Below are 23,587 nucleotides of genomic sequence, written 5' to 3' on the forward strand. Positions count from 1 at the left end.
TGTCCACGCAATGCACCATGGGAGTACTGATCAAGAAAGACCCTAGTCTGTTCCTCATTAGATCACCATGGATGTCATTGAATCAAGAGGAGTATCGGTCCCACTTTGCATTGAATCACATGGATACTAGTAGGCAGTATCCATGTTCAACTAGTTCAACTAGTAATTTAACTATATTTTGCAGTAGCTTGGTGGTAGTTGAACTCAATTCAAGTACATTATATTTTTCTTAAGGGTAGTTTTAGTGTAGCTTTACTTGTTCCAGTGCAAGGTAATCGGTAGCTTTGTAAACTATGTTTTCAGCGCAGCTTCCTCAACACTGCTGGTAGGAGTAAGTACATAGCATCTTGATTTACCTAACTAGGCTATAAAGCTTACTATAATATAAGTTCTCAGCCTGGACTTGATACTTTGTTTTGTTGCCATTTGTCACAACATTTCTAATCAAATACTATACCCATATTTCTTGTATATAACTTAATTGAGCACATCAGATGCAATCAGTTTTGTAGGTCGCATCAGCAAAATATTTCTCAACAGCTAATCAGAGTCATTCTCAATAAATGTCTATTCCCACATTTCACGCCTGCAAAAAAACAGACCCTTATTTTTTTGTCACAATCTCCCACAAACAAATAAACAAACAAACAACTACTCCCAGAGATACTCAGAATTAACCATTCTAATAACAGATTTAACTGTCCTACTATCACAGCCTGTATAATTTAGACCGCCCTCTTGCAATTATTCACGATAACCTTTTTTTCATGGTAGATTAATAATCATTCATTAAGAAACAAGGGAGCCTTACTCAATCTATCATAATTCATGTGAAGTCTTCCAGTCACAACGTTGATCCCTACCGCCACATGCTCCCACCACACCAGACCTTCTCCTCAACTAAACTGGAACTGATCCACTGCAGGACTGAACGGTTCCGTTACAGCACCATCCCAGCCATGGTTTGCATGCTGAACAGTTGACAATCAACATACTTTTTGCCTATATCTGTTGTTTATTGTATTTCAATACAATCAATTGTACTCACAATTCAGCATTTGGCTGCCATTTGTACTACAATGTTCTGTTGAAAAAAACTGTACAATAATCTCTCTGTGTCTCTCTCTGTGTGTCTCTCTCTGTGTCTGTCTCTCTCTGTGTCTGTGTCTCTCTCTGTGTCTGTGTCTCTCTCTGTGTCTGTGTCTCTCTCTGTGTCTGTGTCTCTCTCTGTGTCTGTGTCTCTCTCTCTCTCTCTTTCTCTCTTTCTCTCTCTCTGACCTGGATTCTTTATGCACTTTAGTTGTGGAATTGTCCCAAAAATTCAAACCCCGCCCATCTGACACCCCAGGCAGGCTCAAACAACCGCTCAGAATTTATTTTAAGCCAAGGGCGTATTCACTAGCAACCAAATTGTCAGGACCCGGTGCGAGAAACAGTCACTAATAATCGTCAGAACCCAGAAGATGAGGCAGACACAGCAGTACTAGAGATGGTGGTTTAATTAAAGAACAAAATCTTCAGGCAAAGAAACTAAATCCACAATGTCCAAAAATAAAGCCAAAAGGCACAAAATGGAAATCCTCCAAAATACAAAAGAAACTCCACAAAGTGGTAAAAAACAGCAGGGAAAAACAAACCTCAAAAGACTACTCAAATAATACACAAGAACTAAACCAGAGAACCTCTGGAAAATCCAACAAGAGAAATATCTGTATAAAACAAGGCTTGGGCTGGGGCTGGGTGCTAACTTACAAACACTGAGCCAGGAACTGAGGAACACACAGGGTTTAAATACTAACAAGGGAATGACCTACAGGTGCAAACAATAATTAGAGCAAGAAAAACAAAAGGTACAAAAAAGGTGCAATGGGGACATCTAGTGACCAAAACCCGAACAGTCTTGGCCAAAACCTGACACAAATAGAAGCAAACGGCTATAACAGGGAGGGACTTACATGTCCAATAAGAAAGGCTTGTTTCCTTTGATAATAGTTTACTGATGAAAAAAAAAAATTGCTACGGTGTGCACTAATGAACACACCCCAGGTCTGCTTCCTATCCTCCTCAGCCAATCACCTTTTCTGGAGGCCTCAAAGCTGTCAAAGATGTTTATTCTCTGGATGTCATATGTGAGCGTGGTGTTGGGCAGCAGGGTGCGGTTCCTGTTGATTGTGTTCAAGGCAAATTTAAAGGCGAGTTCTTCTGCTCCCGACGGGCCGCTTTCGATGGATTCAAATATTCCTCCTGAAGGATAAAAGAACAGGCGAAAGAACAACAAGGTTAAATCTCAATTTCCTCCTCCCATAATTACAATGGATTCTCCAACACAACATATGTGACATTGAAATGTGGGCAGATGATGGATATTGCGAAGGCTATTATAGCTGTGCATATTCTTTCCCAGGACATTGTAACGATTATTTTCTCAGCTCCCTTCATGTCCTTTCCTATTAAACAACAGTGTCATAATCGACATGCGTTAATTGATATGAGCAGTGGAGAGAGAGCTAGCTTTATTATGGTGTTTTGGACTGTCAACTGAGAAGAGCTGCATTTGCATTCACTTACTGGTCTGTGTAATTAACGATGAGAGGGGACGGGAGGTGAGTTAAGGGGGTCACGACTCCCTCTCTCTCCCTTCTAGTTCAGACACCTTATCAGGGAGGTTCAGTTTGTAGACCGTGGACGTTAACGGTTAGCACTACCACAAACAGCTCAAGGATCCTTCCACCCACACCGTCCAGACCTCTCAGTGAAGTGCAGTTACCATGGCGATTGGAGGTCTCTCTCTCTCTTCTCAGTAGTGAACTAAACACCTCTGAACTTTTTTATTATTTACAATCTCCATGATTGGAAAATGCTGTCCAGATGCTTCGCTTTCATGCTATTCAGAATCATGAACCGAATTGACAGCAACTAATGTGTAGTATTGAAAGGGCTCTAAAATCGATTACAGATAAGGTTATTACGTAGTAGTAGTTTAACATCCAAATACCTCAATAAATAATCCATAGACCTCCTAATAATCCCAATAACATACATGTGTTAGATGACAGTACCATCAACCAAAGACTTTTATGTAAACCCCTCGAAATTCAAAGTCCACCATTCAACAAGAAAATAGCATACCACTGAGCATGGACTTTGACTACATCTGACTAGATCTGTTCTGCACCACCCAAAAGCTTTACTCGAGACTTCAAATTGAACGACTAAAGGGGGGAGGATGAATGAAACTCAAAGAAACATTTTCAGATGCGTCATTCCAGAGTTCAGGAGTCCAACGTTTCTTCCCCATAGCGTTGTTTCCTGGGCGAGCTGAGAGTTTGACGTGATCCAAGCTGAGTTTCACTGAGCATTACAGCTTGTTTATTGATTCAATTAGAGAGAGAGAGAGAGAGAGAGAGAGAGAGAGAGAGAGAGAGAGAGAGAGAGAGAGAGAGAGAGAGAGAGAGAGAGAGGAGGAATAAGAGAGAGAGAGAGAGAGAGGAGGAATAAGAGAGAGAGAGAGAGAGGAGGAATAAGAGAGAGAGAGAGAGAGAGGAGGAATAAGAGAGAGAGAGAGAGAGAGGAGGAATAAGAGAGAGAGAGGAGGAATAAGAGAGAGAGAGAGAGAGAGAGGAGGAATAAGAGAGAGAGGAGGAATAAGAGAGAGGGAGTGAGGGAGACAGCAAATGAAAGAGGACCAAAGCACGCTGTCCCAGACCCTCTGCAAAGGGAGAAATACTTAAGGAGGAGAGAAAGAGAGACGGAGACAAAGTGTGATGAGAGAGAGAGTGAGAGACCAAAGCAAGAGAGCATAGGAAGATGGGAAGAGAAGGAGTGAGGAGGACAGATAGAGGGAGAGAGGGAACAAAGAGGAGACCTCCTAGCAGTGGCAGGAGCAAAAGCAGTGACCGAGAGAAGAAGAAACAGACTCTACCAGCTAAAGGCTTCATCGATAATTGTCATCACCATGCACAATTCTTCTGTGGATTGAACATCACAATATGCATGCCTCCTTTACAAATGCTTAACCGACACATCAGACTGCGAGCTATTGCATCACTGAGAGAGGTGATCTCAGAAAGCTACAGTAACTAACGAGAACAGAGTCCTGCATGGAGTTACAACACCATGCTATGCCCCTTCAAATTGAGTTGACCTGCTCAGTGAGTCCCAAAATGAGTTCTACCTGCACTGTGCTATAGTTCATGCCAGGGAAAAAGCTATGCATAGAGTGGAAAAGCTATTGATACAGTCTCTTCAACAGAGACTTGGAGAGGGCGTGATAATTAGGGTTGCAAAGGGTCGGAAACTTTCGGGTAAATATCCGGAATTGTTCCGGAAAATTTCCATGGGAAGTTAAGCCCTGGAATTTGGGGAATGCTTAAATTCCTCAACAGTTAGCTTATAACGGTGAACCTTTTTTTTGTGGGATACACATAAGGCAATTCTACGTCTTGTGGTATATTTTGGTTAAACTATCCCCAATTCAATGGGATTGCAACCCTCTGTATGCACAGTGCATTCTTCCATCACATGTACAGCTGATTCTCAAGATCTTGCACACTAATGAGATGCTATTGAGCCCACACTACTACACGGTCTGAGCTAAGGACTACATGCTTTCTGGTAAGTTTCGATTACAATACTGGGTGGGGGGAATATATTTTATATGACATACATGATTTGTTGTTAACTAGTAAACAGTTAGATCAGAAGCCCCGTCGAGAGGGAAACAAGTACACTCTTAGAAAAAAAATGTGTTTTTTGGTACCTAAAAGGCTTATTCGGCTGTCCCCATAAGAGAATCCTTTGGATAACCATTTTTGTTTCCAGGTAGAACCCTTTTGGGTTCCGTGTAAAAGGGTTCTTTCTACTCCCTCTCATGCTACAAAGGATGCATGAATGAATTAGCATTATAATTATTTTGGTTGTGGATTAAATTCATTTAAGGAATCTACTTCCATGAAAGGAATTTGATAGAGCACCATTTCTAATCCAGGCAGTTCCTAGAATTATATATCCAACTGTGTATCAATGTTTCATAGAATGGTGTGTGATTCAAACAACTGGTGTGAAATACTAATTTAAGCAGAAAAGATTGAATATAAAAATGGACATCTGTTTCAAAACCACAAATTCTCTTTAATGAAAAGTACTAACGCAACAGATTCATTTTTGTCCCCTTAATATGCGTTAGATTAAGGTCTTAAATAAACTGAATGGCTGCAATGTAAGCGAATGGTTAATGATCCTCGTATGAAAGAGAATACAATTAGCTGGATCCACTCAAGGATAAGCTTGTGTTGTGAGGATGGGAGAGACGGGGTTCAGAGTAGTTGGCATGGCAATTGCCTGTGTTTCTGCGACCATGGCGAGGAGATATCACCCATTTGGGAGTCTACGAAGTTCATTCGCCGAAGGAGGGCCATTACGAGTGGCATGGAGGGATGGTCTGTCTCAGAGACTAATGGGTAACTGGTACAGGTGTGAGACAGCCGTGTGTCGAGCACCATGGCAACAGCTGAGAAACCCTGTCGCTGGGGTTGGTAGGCTGGTGGTACAGGTACACCCAGTCACTCAGCTACAGCTCCAAGTCTTCCCAAGGTCAATGAATGGCATTCTCCTGTAGGTGTTCCTTTTGTCCAGGTTGGAAAGGGCAGTGTGGAGTGCAATAGAGATTGCATAATCTGTTGGGGTAGTATGCAAATTGGAGTGGGTCTACGGTTTCTGGGATAATGGTGTTGATGTGAGCCATGATCAGCCTTTCAAAGCACTTCATGGCTACGGATGTGAGTGCTATGGGTCGGTAGTCATTTAGGCAGGTTACCTTGGTGTTCTTGGGTACAGGGACTACGGTGGTCTGGTTGAAACATGTTGGTATTACAGACTCGGTCAGGGACAGGTTGAAAATGTCAATGAAGATACTTGCCAGTTGGTCAGCACATGCTCTGAGTACACGTCCTGGTAATCCGTCTGGCCCTGCGACCTTGTGAATGTTATGGGCGGCAGGTATCCTAGTGGTTAGAGCATTGAACTAGAAACCGGAAGGTTGCAAGATCGAATCCCCAAGCTGACAGGGTAAAAATTTTGTTCTGCCCCTGAACAAGGCAGTTAATCCACTGTTCCTAGGCTGTCATTGAAAATAAGAATTTGTTCTTAACTGACTTGCCTAGTTAAAAAAGAAAGTTGACCTGTTTGAAGGTCTTGCTACGGAGAGTGTGATCACACAGTCGTCTGGAACAGCTGATGCTTCCATGCATGCTTCAGTGCTGCTTGCCTCGAAGCGAGCATAGAAGTGATTTATCTCATCTGGTAGGCTCGTGTCGAGGTTAACTGCTCATTAGAACCTGCTGAGTGATCATGTTTAAGATGCATATACAGGCACTGAAATGAAGTCACTCCACATAATGTTGGTATAGAAGTCAGACAATTGGGCTTGAAAATGTACAGTGCCATAAGAGAAGTGTGTTAATATAGTCAGGCTTAAATGGTTTGCTGTCTTCCAGTGAAATAGTCCTGCCAATTCCTGTCAAAAGTGGAGTGGCACCCACTATGCAAGGTAGAGTGTGCTAAAAGTACCTGGTCCAGGATCATCACCCTTATTCCAAGACTCTTTTTGTAGATGGACCAAATGAAAGACTAATGGAGAAATGGATAACCCTCCCTAGTGGCCAACTCCATTTAAATAGTGCTGTGTCACAAAGCTCGTTCCTCGCAATCTTACAGTGTGTCAGAATATTTCACTCTGTCAGGAAGAAAACTACAATATCGGTCACAAATTAGGTCAGTGTGTGTGGCAGGGCAATGTATAGCTATCTCCCTCCCTCGGACTCATTCTCTTCACCCCCCCTCTCTCTCTCCATTGCTCTCTCGTTCAGACTCTTATCAAAATGGGTTATTATCATACTCTGGTCCATTGTTAAGATTACATAAAGCGACTGTAAAAGTAGACTTTTGCTCTCGTCGGAGCCAAAGGTCAATCATTAACTCGGGAGGAAGCTCGTTTAATGTTCAAAGCTGGGCTCCGGACGAATCAACGGCCAGCAGCAAGGGAAGAGTGGATGAGATTACACTACAGTAATCTGTAGTGTAGTGTAGTCTCCATATTGACTAGAGTGATAATTATCAGATAAGGGGAACAGTAATGGTGATGGGGATGACTAAAATCTGAGGGCTCTGGTTTTACAGTCCAAAATGTTGGATTTTAACTTCTTTGGGACTGGGGGGCAGTATTGAATAGCTTGGATAATAAGGTGCCCAGAGTAAACTGCCTGCTACTCTGGCCCAAAAGCTATAATATGCATATAATTAGTAGATTTGGATAGAAAACACTCTGAAGTTTCTAAAACTGTTTGAATGATGTCTGTGAGTATAACAGAGCTCATATGGCAGGCAAAAACCTGAGACAAAAACAACCAGGAAGTGGGAAATCTGAGGTTTGTAGTTTTTCAAGTCATTGCCTATCGAATATACAGTGTCTATGGGGTCATATTGCACGTCCTAAGGCTTCCACTAGATGTCAACAGTCTTTAGAACCAGCATTCACAGACAAGATGTGGTGTGTGTGACCCGAGATAGAGATAGCCTGGAAGAGTTTAGAACAATCCCTCATTGTCTCATCTTCCTGGCATCTAACATCCCGTGCAGATAACCAGGAGATGGACCACGGTGGCTTATGGGAGGAGTGGAACCAGCCCTGACTAAACATTTTTAGGTCCTATATAAGATCTCTGTTATTTCATTATCAGTTAAGCCCTCGGCAACACACATTTTGGAGGGTGGGGTCAACGGTTTCATTATTGCAATAATTAATCAATATTGATTAAAGATGATTGTTTGAAGAAATGACAAAGTCTCACTTTATTAGAATATTCCACGACATGAGGTAGTCACCTGGAATGCATTTCAATTAATAGGTGTGCCTTGTTAAAAGTTCATTTGTGGAATTTATTTCCTTCAATGCATTTGAGCCAATCAGTTGTGTTTTGTCAAGGTAATTGGTGGTATACAGAATATAGCCCTATTTGGTAAAAGACCAAGTCCATATTATGGCAAGAACAGCTCAAATAAGCAAAGAGAAATGACATTCCATCATTACTTTAAGACATGAAGGTTAGTAAATCCAGATAAAAAAACTTTCAAGGTTCTTATAATTAAGTGCAATCGCACAATGAAAGTTGCTCTCATGAGGACCGTCAAAGGAAAGGACGACCCAGAGTTACCTCTGCTACAGAGGATAAGTTCAGTAGAGTTACCAGCCTCAGAAATTCCAGCCTAAATAAATGCTTCACAGTGTTCAAGTAACAGACACATCTCAACACCAACTGTTCAGAGGAGACGTTGTCAATCAGGCCTTCATGGTTGAATTTCTGCAAAGAAGCCACTACTAAAGGCCAGCCAATAATAAGAAGAGACTTGCTTAGGCCAAGAAACACAAGCAATGGACATTAGACCAGTGGAAATCTGTCCTGTGAGTCCAAATTTGAGATTTTTGGTTACAACCGCCTTGTCTTTGTGAGACATAGACTAAAGACATAGACTAAACATAGACTAGACGGATGATCTCCACATGTGTGGTTCCCACCGTGAAGCATGGAGGAGGAGGTGTGATGGTGTGGGGGTGCTTTTCTGGTGACACTGTCTGCAGAGATATGCCATCCCATCTAGTTTGAGCTTTGTGGGACTATCATTTGTTTTTCAATAGGACAATGACCCAACACACCTCCAGGCTGTGCAATGGCTATTTGACCAAGAAGGAAAGTGATGGAGTGCTGCATCAGATGACCTGGCCTCCACAATTACCCGAACTCAACCCAATTGAGATGGTTTGGGATGAGTTGGACCGCAGAGTGAAGGACAATCAGCCAAAAGTGCTCAGCATAAATTGGAACTCCTTCAAGACTGGTTGAAAAACATTCCAGGTGAAGCTGGTTGAGAGAATGCCAAGAGTGTGCAAAGTTGTCAAGAAGGCAAAGGGTGGCTACTTTTTTGGTTACTACATGATTCCATATGTGTTATTTCATAGTTTTGAGGTATTCCCTATTATTTTACAATGTAGAAAATAGTAAAAATAAAGAAAATTCTTTGAATGAGTAGGTGTGTCCAAACATTTGACTGATACTGTATGTGAGGACAGGCTAGTTTGTAAGGTTTACGAGGTTAGCATGAATTACCATAAACTGTTTACGAGGTTTAATGTTTGATTTGTTACATAAAATATTTCATTAATGATATTTCATCAAAGAAATTATGGCAATCATCATTTTTTATCACCAGTAAGAAACTGTTAACCATTGGCTACTAGCTGAGAACTGCTAGCTAACTGGCAAGCACAAAAACAGTCAACAACTTCTACAGACCCTTAGAAATCGGCGGATCGCTCTCCACTGGTGAAAGTGAGAATTGCCGAAAATGCACAGTCAGGGGAGAATAATTATTCTGTCAAGGAAAGTTTTTCTTTATTTAAAGAGGCATACTAAGACAAAAGAAACATAACACCGTGTTCAAATTAGTACAGGAAAAGAAGAAATGTATTAAAACGCTGGAAGTGAATGCTGGAATTAAACAATTATCTATGCAATTTAGCAAAAGGTGTGCATTAAGGAAACAGACACCTGACTGAAAAAGAAGCCTGTCTCTAATAAGCGCCTGTTGTGTTCAGGGATTTAATCAATGAAATGCCTGTACTATTAATTGAAGTTTTACGGTAAAATACTAGAGTGGAAAGGTATTCTCTGTTACATTAGCCAAACTAAAACCCAACCAGAGAGATATACAACATTAAAGTGACTATTAGCCAAATGACACACTCCCCATCATAGAAATATTTAATACTAGAGTGGTTGCCAAACAACAAACAGAATAAAGATATCCAATCCTTGCGTGCCTGTGTATTCATTGTTACATTAGCTAAATAACACACTTTCCAACCTAGAGACGTATAAGACTAGTGTGGCTATGCCATGATCCAACATAACTGTAGAAGTCTTCTATTTTTCAGGGGTCGATTTTTTTTCTTCTTTCTAGCGTGCTCCTTCCCCCTTCCTCTCAGAACAAAGAGAGACATAATACTAATTTCAAGAACAGGCTAAAGATATGAAGTGGTAGTGCAGAAGCTGAACATGAAAGAGAAGAGAAAGAAAAAAGATCATTCCAAGCCCAGTCACCCAATGGAATTTAGCATAGCTTTCAAGGATCGTGGACATTTACATTGCTTGTTGATAGGTTTCAGTGGCTGCGTCACAAATGGGACCCTATTCAACCAGGTGAGGGGAGTTCCTTGCTAATTAATTACCTTAATTCCTCAATCAAGTACAAGGGAAGAGCAAAAACCAGCTGACACTCAGCCCTGCGTGGAATGAGTTTGACAAGTTCCTTACATAGTACATAACTTTTTACCAAAGCCTTATGGGTTCCCTATAGGGAATAGGGTGCCATTTGGGACATAGCCAACATGGGGCCTCTGTAACCAGGCAGCAGGAGAGGACATGCTTTATTGACTGACTTCTGTCTCATGCACTTGCTCTCTGGGTGCTATAGTGTGTGCATGCATTTATACACTTCCTATCTTTGAAATAGGTCTACAGCAAGTCTAAGTGCACATACAGTACATACCCAATGTTACTACATGACTAAATTCCAAGAGAATATTCGTAGAATATTCTTTACTGACATTTTCAATCTCTACCTGACTGAACACCTCGCTCTGCAACAGGATCCTGGACTTCCTGATGGGCCACCCTTAGGTGGTGAGGGCAGGCAACAATGTATCCACGCCGACCATCAACACGGGGGCACCTCAGGGGTGGCTGCTTAGTGCCCTGCTGTTCTCCCTGTCCACCCACGACTGCGTGGCCTTGCACGACTCCAACACCATTATTAAGATGGCCGATTACCTACGACAATGAGACAGCCTATAGGGAAGTGGTCAGAGACCTGCCAGTGTGGTGTCAGAACAACAACCGCTCTCTCAATGCCAGCATCACAAAGGAGCTGATTGTGGACTACAGTAAACAGAGGGCTGAGCACTCCTTCATTCACATCGACACATCGAATATGCAAGAAATCATTCCTATAATGAAACACATGGCCCAAAATGAGTTACTCTGAGGTATTAATACTAACACACACACACACACACACACACACACAAATAATAATAATAACAAAGCAACAAACAACATCATAGCCAACCTCCAATTAGCCTGTAATCTTAGTTGACAATGACACTATCTTCTCTGAATTAAATGTTTCCCCTTAACCAACTAGGCTCGTAATTTTGTAAATTTTATTCGTATTTACAGACAAGTTTTATGAAGGCAAATGAAAGGTCACATGTTCGAGAAGGCATTTCTGCCCCCAAAAAAACACATTTTGATTAAAAAATAAAGTTTACGTTTAAACGGCTCTCCTGTGAAGTAGTGACCTGCGAAAGACACCTAGTTCCCTGAAAAGGGTCACATATTGTCCAGAAATGATGGTTGTTCAAATGGCTTTGAAGTCAATTTAGCATCAAACAGCACTAGGTATATGGCTACTTTAGTACCTATTGTATATGAGATGTTGTGTGAATTGCTTCTAGTCATATTATCCTGTAATTGGTTGTGCACACACACACACACACACACACACACACACACACACACACACACACACACACACACACACACACACACACACACACACATGCACGCACACAGTGTAGCTGTAGCATGTTAGGTAATACAAACTAAGCACAAATACATTGCATATGGATGATCTAAATTGAGGCAACATCCGTAGGCCTACATATTTATGATCCTTTTTCCAAAGCTGTTTGGAATATCTCTGTTTGTCTTCCCCATACTAAGTGTTTTGTCATGCTTTCAATGCATGACTCACAGTTAAATTCCATTTCTCTCTCTCTCTCTCTCTCTGTTTTACAGGCAGATGTTTTCTATTCATCTCATCTCTCAACACAGAGCATCTATGGGAAAACGTGATCGCGATGACATTGAGCGAGTGCAGTAATTTCTATAACCAGGGAAACCAGGCTTCTGTAGAGCTTGAGAGTGGTACTTTTATACTATTATCTGTACCATCACTTCACTTAAGTGCCCAAAGCACGTCCCCAGGATCTCAACAATGGCTGGAAGCAATGTTTACGCTGTGAAACCTCATGTCGTTTCAAGGCTTTGCTTTGCTGATAAGAACCCCCTCAAACTAATTTTGTCTGTTTATTTACTTTATTTTTATTTCAGCTAGGCCTACATATGACAGTCTTTTTGGAGTATTTTTGGCTGACGCAGCATTTGAGTTTCATTTGAGTTATTTAATTGAGAGCTGTTCTGGTCTTTAGGGGGTAAAGGTCCTTTGGAGTTATCCAGAGCTGTTTTCATAATGCCAGGTTTAGGCTAAATAAAGGTATTTTAATATTTTGGCAATATTGAACACATTTTCCTTTCCCTCTGTTCAGTTTCACTTTGGTAAATTACAGCGTGAGAAATGCAAGGGTGAAAGGGGTGGGGAAATTAATTCAGGAAGGGAGTTGATAGTTCATTGACTATTTGCTTTTGCGCCGCCAGTCTGAATTATCAGCTGCTCGTTGGAGTTTAGTTTGGAAATGCAGGCATTATAGATATTACCCTGTGTCACGGCTCGCTGCCAGCACCTTCACAGCAAAATACACTGAGTGTACAAAACATTAAGAACACCTGTTCTTTTCATGACCTAGACTGACCAGGTGAACCCAGGTGAAAGCTACGATCTGTAATTGATGTCACGTCAAATAGTGTAGATGAAGGGGTGCCATTGAACGGGGTATGGTAGTAGGTGTCAGGCGCACCGGTATGTGTCAAGAACTGAAACGCTGCTGCGCTTTTTAAGTTCAACTGTTTCCCGTATCAAGAATGGTCCACCACCCAAAGGCCTTCCAGCCAACTTGACACAACTGTGGGAAGCATTGGAGTCAACATGGGCCAGCATCCCTGTGGAACGCATTCAACAGTTACCGAGTCCATGCCCCGACGAATTGAAGCTGTTCTGAAGGGAATAAGTGGGGTGTGCAACTGAATATTATGAATATGTTCTCAATGTTTTGTACACTCAGTGTACATTTAAAATAGGCACGAAGCTGCTTAAAATAGCCTATTCATGTGTCATTCCGCACTATCTGGGCTTGCAGCTCACTCGCTTGAAGAAATAATTTCCGCGGTTTAAAAAGACCCCAGACGAGGCTTTCAAAAACAAAGATCCGCGTTGCATTAAAATAAGGTGCCACGCGTGAGGCTTTTAAAGCTAACGGAACGAGAACGATCGAGATGGATTTCTCTATATGTGTTTATGGGCCTTTGAAGGGGCCCTTTGTGTGTGAGTATGTGTGTGTGTTATGTGTTAGATGTAAGGATTAATTGAAGGTCGGCACACTCCCCGTACTACCATTTTGAAATGGGAAATGTCTGTAAGCTGTGAAATTAGAAATACTGGAGTGCATGTTTTGGTGATTGGGGTTTTGTTTGAATGTGAATTAGGTAGTTGCATTGCTAAAGGATTAAGATGAACCTCTCTGGGATATGTGGGATGGTAGCGTCCCACCTGGCCAACATCCAGTGAAAATGCAGAGCGCCAAATTCAAATAAATTACTATAAAATTTAACTTTCATGAAATCACACACTTAAAATATACCAAATTAAAGCTACACTTGTTGTGAATCCAGCCAACGTGTCAGATTTCAAAAATGCTTTACGGCGAAAGCAAACAATGCTATTATCTGAGGATAGCACCCCAGCTAACAATCACAGACCATCATATTTCACGCGACACAAAACACAGAAATAAAGATATAATTCATGCCTTACCTTTGACGAGCTTCTTCTGGTGGCACTCCAATATGTCCCATAAACATCACAAATGGTCCTTTTGTTCGATTAATTCCGTCGATATATATCCAAAATGTCAATTTATTTGGCGCGTTTGATCCAGAAAAACACCGGTTTTAACTTGCACAACGTGACTACAAAATATCTCAAAAGTTACCTGTAAGCTTTGTCCAAACTTTTCAAACTACTTTTGTAATACAACTTTAGATATTTCTTTACGTAAATAATCGATAAAATTGAAGACGGGATGATCTGTGTTCAATACCGGAGGAAAACAATGTGTAGCATGCTTTCTGGTCACGCGCCTCTAACAAACAGAACACTTCACTGGAGCCTCATTCTGAACATGGCTACTTCTTTATTTCTCAAAGGAAAAACGTCAACCAATTTCTAAAGACTGTTGACATCCAGTGGAAGCGATAGGAACTGCCGGAAGGTCCCTTAGAAATCTGGATTCCCAATGAAAGATCATTGAAAAGGGAGTGACCTCAAAACAAAAAAATCTGAACGGTTTGTCCTCTGGGTTTTGCCTGCCAAATAAGTTCTGTTATAGTCACAGACATGATTCAAACAGTTTTAGAAACTTCAGAGTGTTTTCTATCCAATACTAATAATAATATGCATATATTAGCATCTGGGACTGAGTAGGAGGCAGTTTACTCTGGGCACGCTTTTCATCCAAACGTGAAAATGCTGCCCCCTATCCTAGAGAAGTTTTAAGTAACTTCTGGTTAGTTGATAAGTTAGATACATGTACATGGAAGTGTTCATTAGAGCAGGGACATCAGGTACAACAATCTGCCGTACACACATAATCACCAGACATACACCCTGACCCTACACATCCTCCTAAGACACAGGCAGTAGTGCTAGCTGACACATAGCATTGGAAGTACAGTGCAGCGTTTCTCAAGACCCAATCACCATCTCTTCAAACACAAACGTAAAAACACCACCGGAGATACAGCTCACCACTATAACTGTGCCTCTGTTCTAGCCATTTGGTTTCCCTCCCTGTTGTGCTGTCTGTCTGTCCCAGAATCTTCTCTGCTTGTCAGATCTCCCCAAGGAGATGTTGGTGTGGAGTCAGGCGCAGGAGAAACAAGTTCCGAAGGAAAAGGGCCTGTTATTAATCAAGCTCAAAATAACAGGACACAGCAGTAGCCAAAAACCCCACAGTCCAGGGAAAACCACCTGTTAAAAATGAACTAGAGCAAAACGCAACCCAAACTAACTGACAGTCAAACGAAAACAATCCCGCACAAAAACCCAAAGGAAATGTCGAGATAAATACCCCACCTAATTAACCAAAACGAAACCATGTGAAACACAAAATAGACATAACCAGAAGAAAAGGAAAAAGGATTGGTGGCAGCTAGTAGACCAGCGACGACGACTGCAAAGCGCCGCCCGAACAGTGAGAGGAGCCACCTTCGGTGGAAGTCGTGACACTGCTGTCACAATCATTCAAAATAATAGACTTACCTTCCTTGAAAATCCATCTATACCGCTAAAGATGACAATGTTGTATCTTGAAAAAATCATTGGAATTAAAAGTGAAATGTTTAACCTGCTTCATTATTTATGTATTACCAGTTGATGAAGAACAACTCCCATTTCATACATCATTGAAAATGTGTCTACGAATAAGTAAGACTAAAAAAGTTCAAATAACTTTAGATTTTATGGAGACATTATACATCTTAGTACCTTATCAATTTATGATTTGTATCAATGTGGATGAGAGACAGGGGAGCAGGAACATAGTATTTTTGCTGAGCAATGCAACGAAGCTGGATCATTCTGGATGATACCTGCTCTATCTACACACTGCAAAGACTCCCTAACTCTTTGCCTTTGTACACGATGGCCCATTGCTTGGAGACTTCCTTTGACCATTCTAAAGGCCGCATGGGGCATCCTTGCCTTCGTGGCCCTGACTTTATGGTCTAACTCTTCATCTGACATATCAGAATAACATTCCCTGACAGATATATTGTGTTCTTTCATCCTTCTGTAAAAAAAGCTAATCGTTATGATTATATATCGACTATGGAACAAATAGGACATGGGCTGCTTATGAGTTGCCTTGAAAGAAAGTTCAACTGAAAATTCAACTGAAAATGGCGAGAACAGGCGTTCATAGCTAAATGTTTCTGGTTAGCTTGAGAATAATAATTGCATGATTTATCATTCTACGGTATGTATGTATCTATGTAATATAGTAGAATGTTATGAAGCAACAGAATCGTAGGAGCTAACTACTAGCTATGTAGAAGTTGGACGGAAGAACGCCCAGTGCTGCTTACTTACTTACTTACTTACTTACTTTATTGTCCCCATGGGGAAATTTTGTTGCAGTGTCATGTACACATTTAAAGTGGCGTTAAATACAAAACAAGATTGACAATACAACTTTCAATAACAGTCACGCACCAATAAATAAAATAAAATTTTAAATTTTAAATTTTAAAAATAAGAAAAGACTAGCCTGCTGGCCTTACAGGGTCAATGGGAACATTTGCCCGAGCTATTTAAGAGGGATATCACACCTGGCACAAATGATTGTCTCGTTCTATTTTTCCTGCTGAGGGGTGCCCTATACCTGCGCCCAGAGGGGAGTAATTCAAAGTCCAGGTACAGGGGGCGACTTGGGTCTAAAATTATTTTGTGAGCCTTACGGAGGGCCCTGACCTTAAAAATCTCATCCAGGCCTGTCTGTTTGACTCCAAGTACCTTGCGTGCTATGGTAATAATCCTTCTCAGCATGTTTCTCTGACTGACAGTGGCATTGCCAAACCAACAAACAATACAAAAAGTTAAAATACTCTCAATAAAGGATTTGTAAAACAGAGTCAATATAGTACAGTCTATATTAAAAGAACCCAACTTTTTTAGAAAGTACAGTCTCTGTTGGCTCTTTTTGTAGATCTGGTCTGTACATTTACTCCACTGAAGCTTACTGTCCAAAAAGACACCCAGATATTTATATTCCTCTACAATTTCTATATTCTGGCCTCTGATAGATGTTGCAGAGGTAGGTGTTGTACGCTTCCTGAAGTCTATGCACATCTCTTTGGTCTTTGGAACAGGGCTCCGGGCAGCCGAGCGGAAATGGAGGAAAACTCGCCTCCCTGCGGACCTGGCATCCTTTCACTCCCTCCTCTCTACATTCTCCTCTTCTGTCTCTGCTGCTAAAGCCAATTTCTACCACTCTAAATTCCAAGCATCTGCCTCTAACCCTAGGAAGCTCTTTGCCACCTTCTCCTCCCTCCTGAATCCTCCTCCCCCTCCTCCCCCCTCCTCCCTCTCTGCTGATGACTTCGTCAACCATTTTGAAAAGAAGGTCGACGACATCCGATCCTCGTTTGCTAAGTCAAACGACACCGCTGGTTCTGCTCACACTGCCCTACCCTGTGCTTTGACCTCTTTCTCCCCTCTCTCTCCAGATGAAATCTCGCGTCTTGTGATGGCCGGCCGCCCAACAACCTGCCCGCTTGACCCTATCCCCTCCTCTCTTCTCCAGACCATTTCCGGAGACCTTCTCCCTTACCTCACCTCGCTCATCAACTCATCCTTGACCGCTGGCTACGTCCCTTCCGTCTTCAAGAGAGCGAGAGTTGCACCCCTTCTGAAAAAACCTACACTCGATCCCTCCGATGTCAACAACTACAGACCAGTATCCCTTCTTTCTTTTCTCTCCAAAACTCTTGAACGTGCCGTCCTTGGCCAGCTCTCCTGCTATCTCTCTCAGAATGACCTTCTTGATCCAAATCAGTCAGGTTTCAAGACTAGTCATTCAACTGAGACTGCTCTTCTCTGTGTCACGGAGGCGCTCCGCACTGCTAAAGCTAACTCTCTCTCCTCTGCTCTCATCCTTCTAGACCTATCGGCTGCCTTTGATACTGTGAACCATCAGATCCTCCTCTCCACCCTCTCCGAGCTGGGCATCTCCGGCGCGGCCCACGCTTGGATTGCGTCCTACCTGACAGGTCGCTCCTACCAGGTGGCGTGGCGAGAATCTGTCTCCGCACCACGTGCTCTCACCACTGGTGTCCCCCAGGGCTCTGTTCTAGGCCCTCTCCTATTCTCGCTATACACCAAGTCACTTGGCTCTGTCATATCCTCACATGGTCTCTCCTATCATTGCTATGCAGACGACACACAATTAATCTTCTCCTTTCCCCCCTCTGATAACCAGGTGGTGAATCGCATCTCTGCATGTCTGGCAGACATATCAGTGTGGATGACGGATCACCACCTCAAGCTGAACCTCGGCAAGACGGAGCTGCTCTTCCTCCCGGGGAAGGACTGCCCGTTCCATGATCTCGCCATCACGGTTGACAACTCCATTGTGTCCTCCTCCCAGAGTGCTAAGAACCTTGGCGTGATCCTGGACAACACCCTGTCGTTCTCAACTAACATCAAGGCGGTGACCCGTTCCTGTAGGTTCATGCTCTACAACATTCGCAGAGTACGACCCTGCCTCACGCAGGAAGCGGCGCAGGTCCTAATCCAGGCACTTGTCATCTCCCGTCTGGATTACTGCAACTCGCTGTTGGCTGGGCTCCCTGCCTGTGCCATTAAACCCCTACAACTCATCCAGAACGCCGCAGCCCGTCTGGTGTTCAACTTTCCCAAGTTCTCTCACGTCACCCCGCTCCTCCGCTCTCTCCACTGGCTTCCAGTTGAAGCTCGCATCCGCTACAAGACCATGGTGCTTGCCTACGGAGCTGTGAGGGGAACGGCACCTCCATACCTTCAGGCTCTGATCAGGCCCTACACCCAAACAAGGGCACTGCGTTCATCCACCTCTGGCCTGCTCGCCTCCCTACCTCTGAGGAAGTACAGTTCCCGCTCAGCCCAGTCAAAACTGTTCGCTGCTCTGGCACCCCAATGGTGGAACAAACTCCCTCACGACGCCAGGTCAGCGGAGTCAATCACCACCTTCCGGAGACACCTGAAACCCCACCTCTTTAAGGAATACCTAGGATAGGATAAAGTAATCCTTCTAACCCCCCCCCCCTTAAAAGAGTTAGATGCACTATTGTAAAGTGGTTGTTCCACTGGATATCATAAGGTGAATGCACCAATTTGTAAGTCGCTCTGGATAAGAGCGTCTGCTAAATGACTTAAATGTAAATGTAAATGTAAATGTCTTGTTAGTATTGAGGACCAAGTGTGATTCCTCACACCACTCTACAAAGTCATCTAGGACCGGGCCATGATGTTCCTCGTCATCATGCAACAGGCTGATCAAGGCAGTGTCATCAGCGAACTTAACGAGGTGTCTGTCAGTATGGGAACTAGTACAACTATTAGTGTACAAGATGTACAGAAGTGGGGACAAAACACATCCCTGAGGAGAGCCTGTATTGGTATTGCGTATATCCGACACATGGGGACCTATTTTGACTCGCTGTGAGCGTTGGCTCAGGAAGTCCAACAGCCACAAAACCAGCCCCCCATCTAAGGAAAAGTCCCGAATGAGTCTCTGTGCCAGAATGTAGGGCTGGATTGTGTTGAAGGCAGAAGAAAAGTCAACAAACAGAACCCTGACATGGGATTTGGTACCTTCTAGATGTCTATAGACCATGTTAAGAAGGGTAAGAATGGCATCATCAACTCCTCTGCTGGTCTGATAGGCAAACTGAAATGAGTCGAGGAGCTTCTGGGTGACACTGAGAATATGACTTTTCACAATTTTCTCAAGGCATTTCATAACTAAGGATGTCAAAGCGACAGGGCGATAGTCATTCAGCACAGAGGGATTCGATACTTTAGGAATTGGTATAATTATTGATTTTTTCCACAATACTGGAATGTGTTGCTGGTTGAGTGAGGATTGGAAAATGTCTGTAAAAACACCAGCCAATTGTTCAGCACAGTGCTTTAACACATGCCCACTTATTTTGTCTGGGCCTGGGCTTTTGTATGTGTTACATCCCCTGAACAACTTTAGAACATCAGACTGTTGAACAACAACTCTCTCAAACATTTGTAATGATGCTTCCATTTGTTTTACCTCCGACACGAAGTTGTCTGATTCAAATCTTGAGAAGAAAACATTCAGTTCATTAGCCATGTTCTGGCCCTCATATCCCCCAAGGTCAGCACTGGTTTTTCCCCTGGCTATATGGGGGGCACTAGCCATGGATTTAATCCCTTGCCAGGCCACCCTTGCGTTTCCTGAGGAGAGCGTCCTCTCCACCCTTTGCTTGTATGCCTCCTTGTCCACCAGTATCTGTCTTTTTATCTCACGTTGTACATCTCTTAAAGCCTGTCTATCACCCCCAGCATAAACTGCCTTCTTCCTATCAAGTAGTGATTTTAGATGTTTTGATACCCAAGGCTTGTTATTAGGGAAGATTTTACAGGTCTTAGTAGGCACAACTGACTCAACACAGAAGTTTACATAGTCTGAAATAACCTCTGTGAGTTCATCCAGATCAGAGCTGCTGTCCTCAAATACCTCCCACATTGTACAGTCAAAACACCCCTGGAGACAAGTGATACTGTTGTCATTCCAGATCTGGACAGTTTTAACTGTGGGTTTCTCCCTCTCCAGGAGGCGACAGTAAGTTGGCCTGAGGTAGACCACATTGTGGTCTGATGTCCCCAGAGGAGGTCTGGTGGTGGCAGAGAACGCCTTTGGTATTGTCCCATAGCACAAATCAAGAGTCCTATTTTTCCTAGTGTGACATGTCACATACTGGTGGTATGTGCGCAAAACTTTGTGCAAGGTACAGTTGTTAAAATCCCCTAAAATAAATTTGGGTGCGTCGGGGGAGATGGATTCCAGTTTCTGTGACAGATTATAAATAATCTCTGATGCCTTTGTTATATTAGCTTTTGGTTGAATGTACACAACGGTAACAAACAATTGGGGGAACTCACGGGGCAGATAGTAAGATCGCAGTGACACAGAAAGCAGTTCAATGTCGGGGGTACAGAGTTGCTCTCTTACCAGGATCGATTTACACCACTGGTCCCTGACAAGCAGGCAGACGCCCCCGCCGTGAAGTTTCCCTGTGACTGTCAGATCGCGGTCCGCTCTGACCAGGGTGAAGCCGGCCGGCTCCACTCTCAGTAAATGCCAGCAAACAGGCCTCCCGGTATTCGTGTTGGAAGCGCAGATTCGCTGACAACTCATCCGCTTTCCCCCTCAGTGACTGGGCATTAATCAGCAAGGTGGTGGGTAAGGGAAGTTTGTTCTTAATTTTTTTAAGTCGTTGTCTGATTCCCCCCGTTTTCCACGTTTGCATTTGGGTTTGTAATCCACTCGCAGACAATCAGGTATTAGATGGGCCATTGGGATATCCATCGCGTTCGTATTTGAGTTGCATTGTAGTAAAAACTCCCTGCTGTATTGGATTCCGCTGCCAGCAGCGTTTTCATTATTTAGTCCGTTTGTAGCGGGTATGTACACGATCAACAAGATCAGTCCAACACCCCACCACTGGAAATCCATGGTTGGCAGAATGTTTGTAAACTAAGTGTACAAATTAAAAACATAAAATAACGCCACTAAGTGTACAAATTAAAAACATAACATTAAAAACATAAGATAACGCCACACCAAACGACACACACACTGCAGGTCACAACAGAGCCGCGCCCCTCCTCTGTGTCAATACCTGAGATGCCATCATCACACAGTCCTTCTTCGTAGGTGTCCACTATGACTTCCTTTGTGTAGGAAAGAAAGGCTGAACAGTATTGGTTGTAGCCAAACTGACACTCAAATGACCAAAATGGAGGGTGGTTGATTGCGAAATTAAATTGGATATTTGTTTTCAAAAACCTTTTTTGTTCTCAAAATATTTATGGGTAATAAAATGATTAACGTTTTGCGCACTATTAAAAAATATTTGATTGCAAAAAAATTTAACTTTGAAGCCTCATTTTTGCTTTCTGAACAGTTATTTTTGATTGAAAATAAAAGTTTTGCTCTCGACAAAAAGATATCCATTTGTTGCAAGTTGGAGAGGGGGGCTAATAGCTGAACAATAGCCTATTCAACCTTTACAAAAGAATAGTCTAATAGCCAAGCTAGGTGTGAAAAAAAAACTCACAGACCAGTGTTGCCCAAACGACCAAGAGGGAGTTAGAGCACTGATTATGCTTTTGGGTCCCAACGCACTACTGTGTCTCTAACTGACAATGAATGGGCAATATAAACCAAATAATAAACTGATAATTGTGCACGACTTCAAATGAAACAAGCAGGGAGCAGGTTTCGAACCCTCAACCTTCTTGCCCAAAGTCCAGCGTGCTATCGACTGTGCACCAAAAGCATGCTCAAGCCGCAGAGTCGATAGAGCTCGTCCCCGCGGTAGCTTGCTACTCAATGTAATAAAGTAATGGCTTTTTAAATATTTTACCTTACACGTTATGTTGGCTGACAATTTGTTAGCAACGCAGTCCTTACGAACCACATATCATAATATCATTACAGCAGTATGTATTGGTATGTTAGCTAGCTACCTAACGTTAGTAGTTTTACATCAAAACTTGCCAGTATATTAACTATAGGCTAACTAACTACCCAACGTCTATTAACTTGATTATTCCCGTCATTCTTAGCTTAGCTAAATAGTATTGTCGTTGTGCGTTCTCAATGGACGTTTGGGAGCTTTCGTAAATTCGTTCTGGCTATCTCCTCCGATTTCAGAGCACTCTTGTCTGAGTGTACCAGAGTGCAGAATAATGAATTGACAAGTGCTCAACCCCCGTTGAATATGGCCGGTGTCAGTAAACGTCGACAAAAAAACGTAATTAAATTGTTTCCAGCAGCACAGTTACAGTCACCAACGCTCTGGTTAACATGAAAACTGCCGAACCAGATTTGCTTGGGCAAGTAAAATGGTCAGCGTGGTCTCATTTGTGTCTGGAAGTAGCTTGTTCAATATTGCCAAAATATTAAAATACCTTTATTTAGCCTAAACCTGGCATTGTGAAAACAGCTCTGGATAACTCAACTCTAAAAAGAAAGGACCTTTACCCCCTAAAAGACCAGAACAGCTCTCAATTAAATAACTCAAATGAAACTCAAATGCTGCGTCAGCCAAAAATACTCCAAAAAGACTGTCATATGTAGGCCTAGCTGAAATAAAAATAAAGTAAATAAACAGACAAAATGAGTTTGAGGGGGTTCTTATCAGCAAAGCAAAGCCTTGAAACGACATGAGGTTTCACAGCGTAAACATTGCTTCCAGCCATTGTTGAGATCCTGGGGACGTGCTTTGGGCACTTAAGTGAAGTGATGGTACAGATAATAGTATAAAAGTACCACTCTCGAGCTCTACAGAAGCCTGGTTTCCCTGGTTATAGAAATTACTGCACTCGCTCAATGTCATCGCGATCACGTTTTCCCATAGTGTTGAGAGATGTGATGAATAGAAAACGTGTCTGCCTGTAAAACAGAGAGAGAGAGAGAAATGGAATTTAACTGTGAGTCATGCATTGAAAGCATGACAAAACACTTAGTATGGGGAAGACAAACAGAGATATTCCAAACAGCTTTGGAAAAAGGATCATAAATATGTAGGCCTACGGATGTTGCCTCAATTTAGATCATCCATATGCAATGTATTTGTGCTTAGTTTGTATTACCTAACATGCTACAGCTACACTGTGTGTGCATGTGTGTGTGTGTGTGTGTGCACAACCAATTGCAGGATAATATGACTAGAAGCAATTCACACAACATCTCATATACAATAGGTACTAAAGTAGCCAT

General features: G+C 42.5%; 1 pseudogene; it reads right to left on the reverse strand.

Moving 5' to 3' along the window:
- LOC139583175 (glutamate receptor ionotropic, kainate 2-like) overlaps positions 1-23,587 on the reverse strand; it is a 198,807-nt pseudogene that overhangs the window by 146,791 nt on the left and 28,429 nt on the right.

Source organism: Salvelinus alpinus, chromosome 8, assembly GCF_045679555.1.
Source record: "Salvelinus alpinus chromosome 8, SLU_Salpinus.1, whole genome shotgun sequence".
Taxonomy (NCBI): Eukaryota; Metazoa; Chordata; class Actinopteri; order Salmoniformes; family Salmonidae; genus Salvelinus; species Salvelinus alpinus.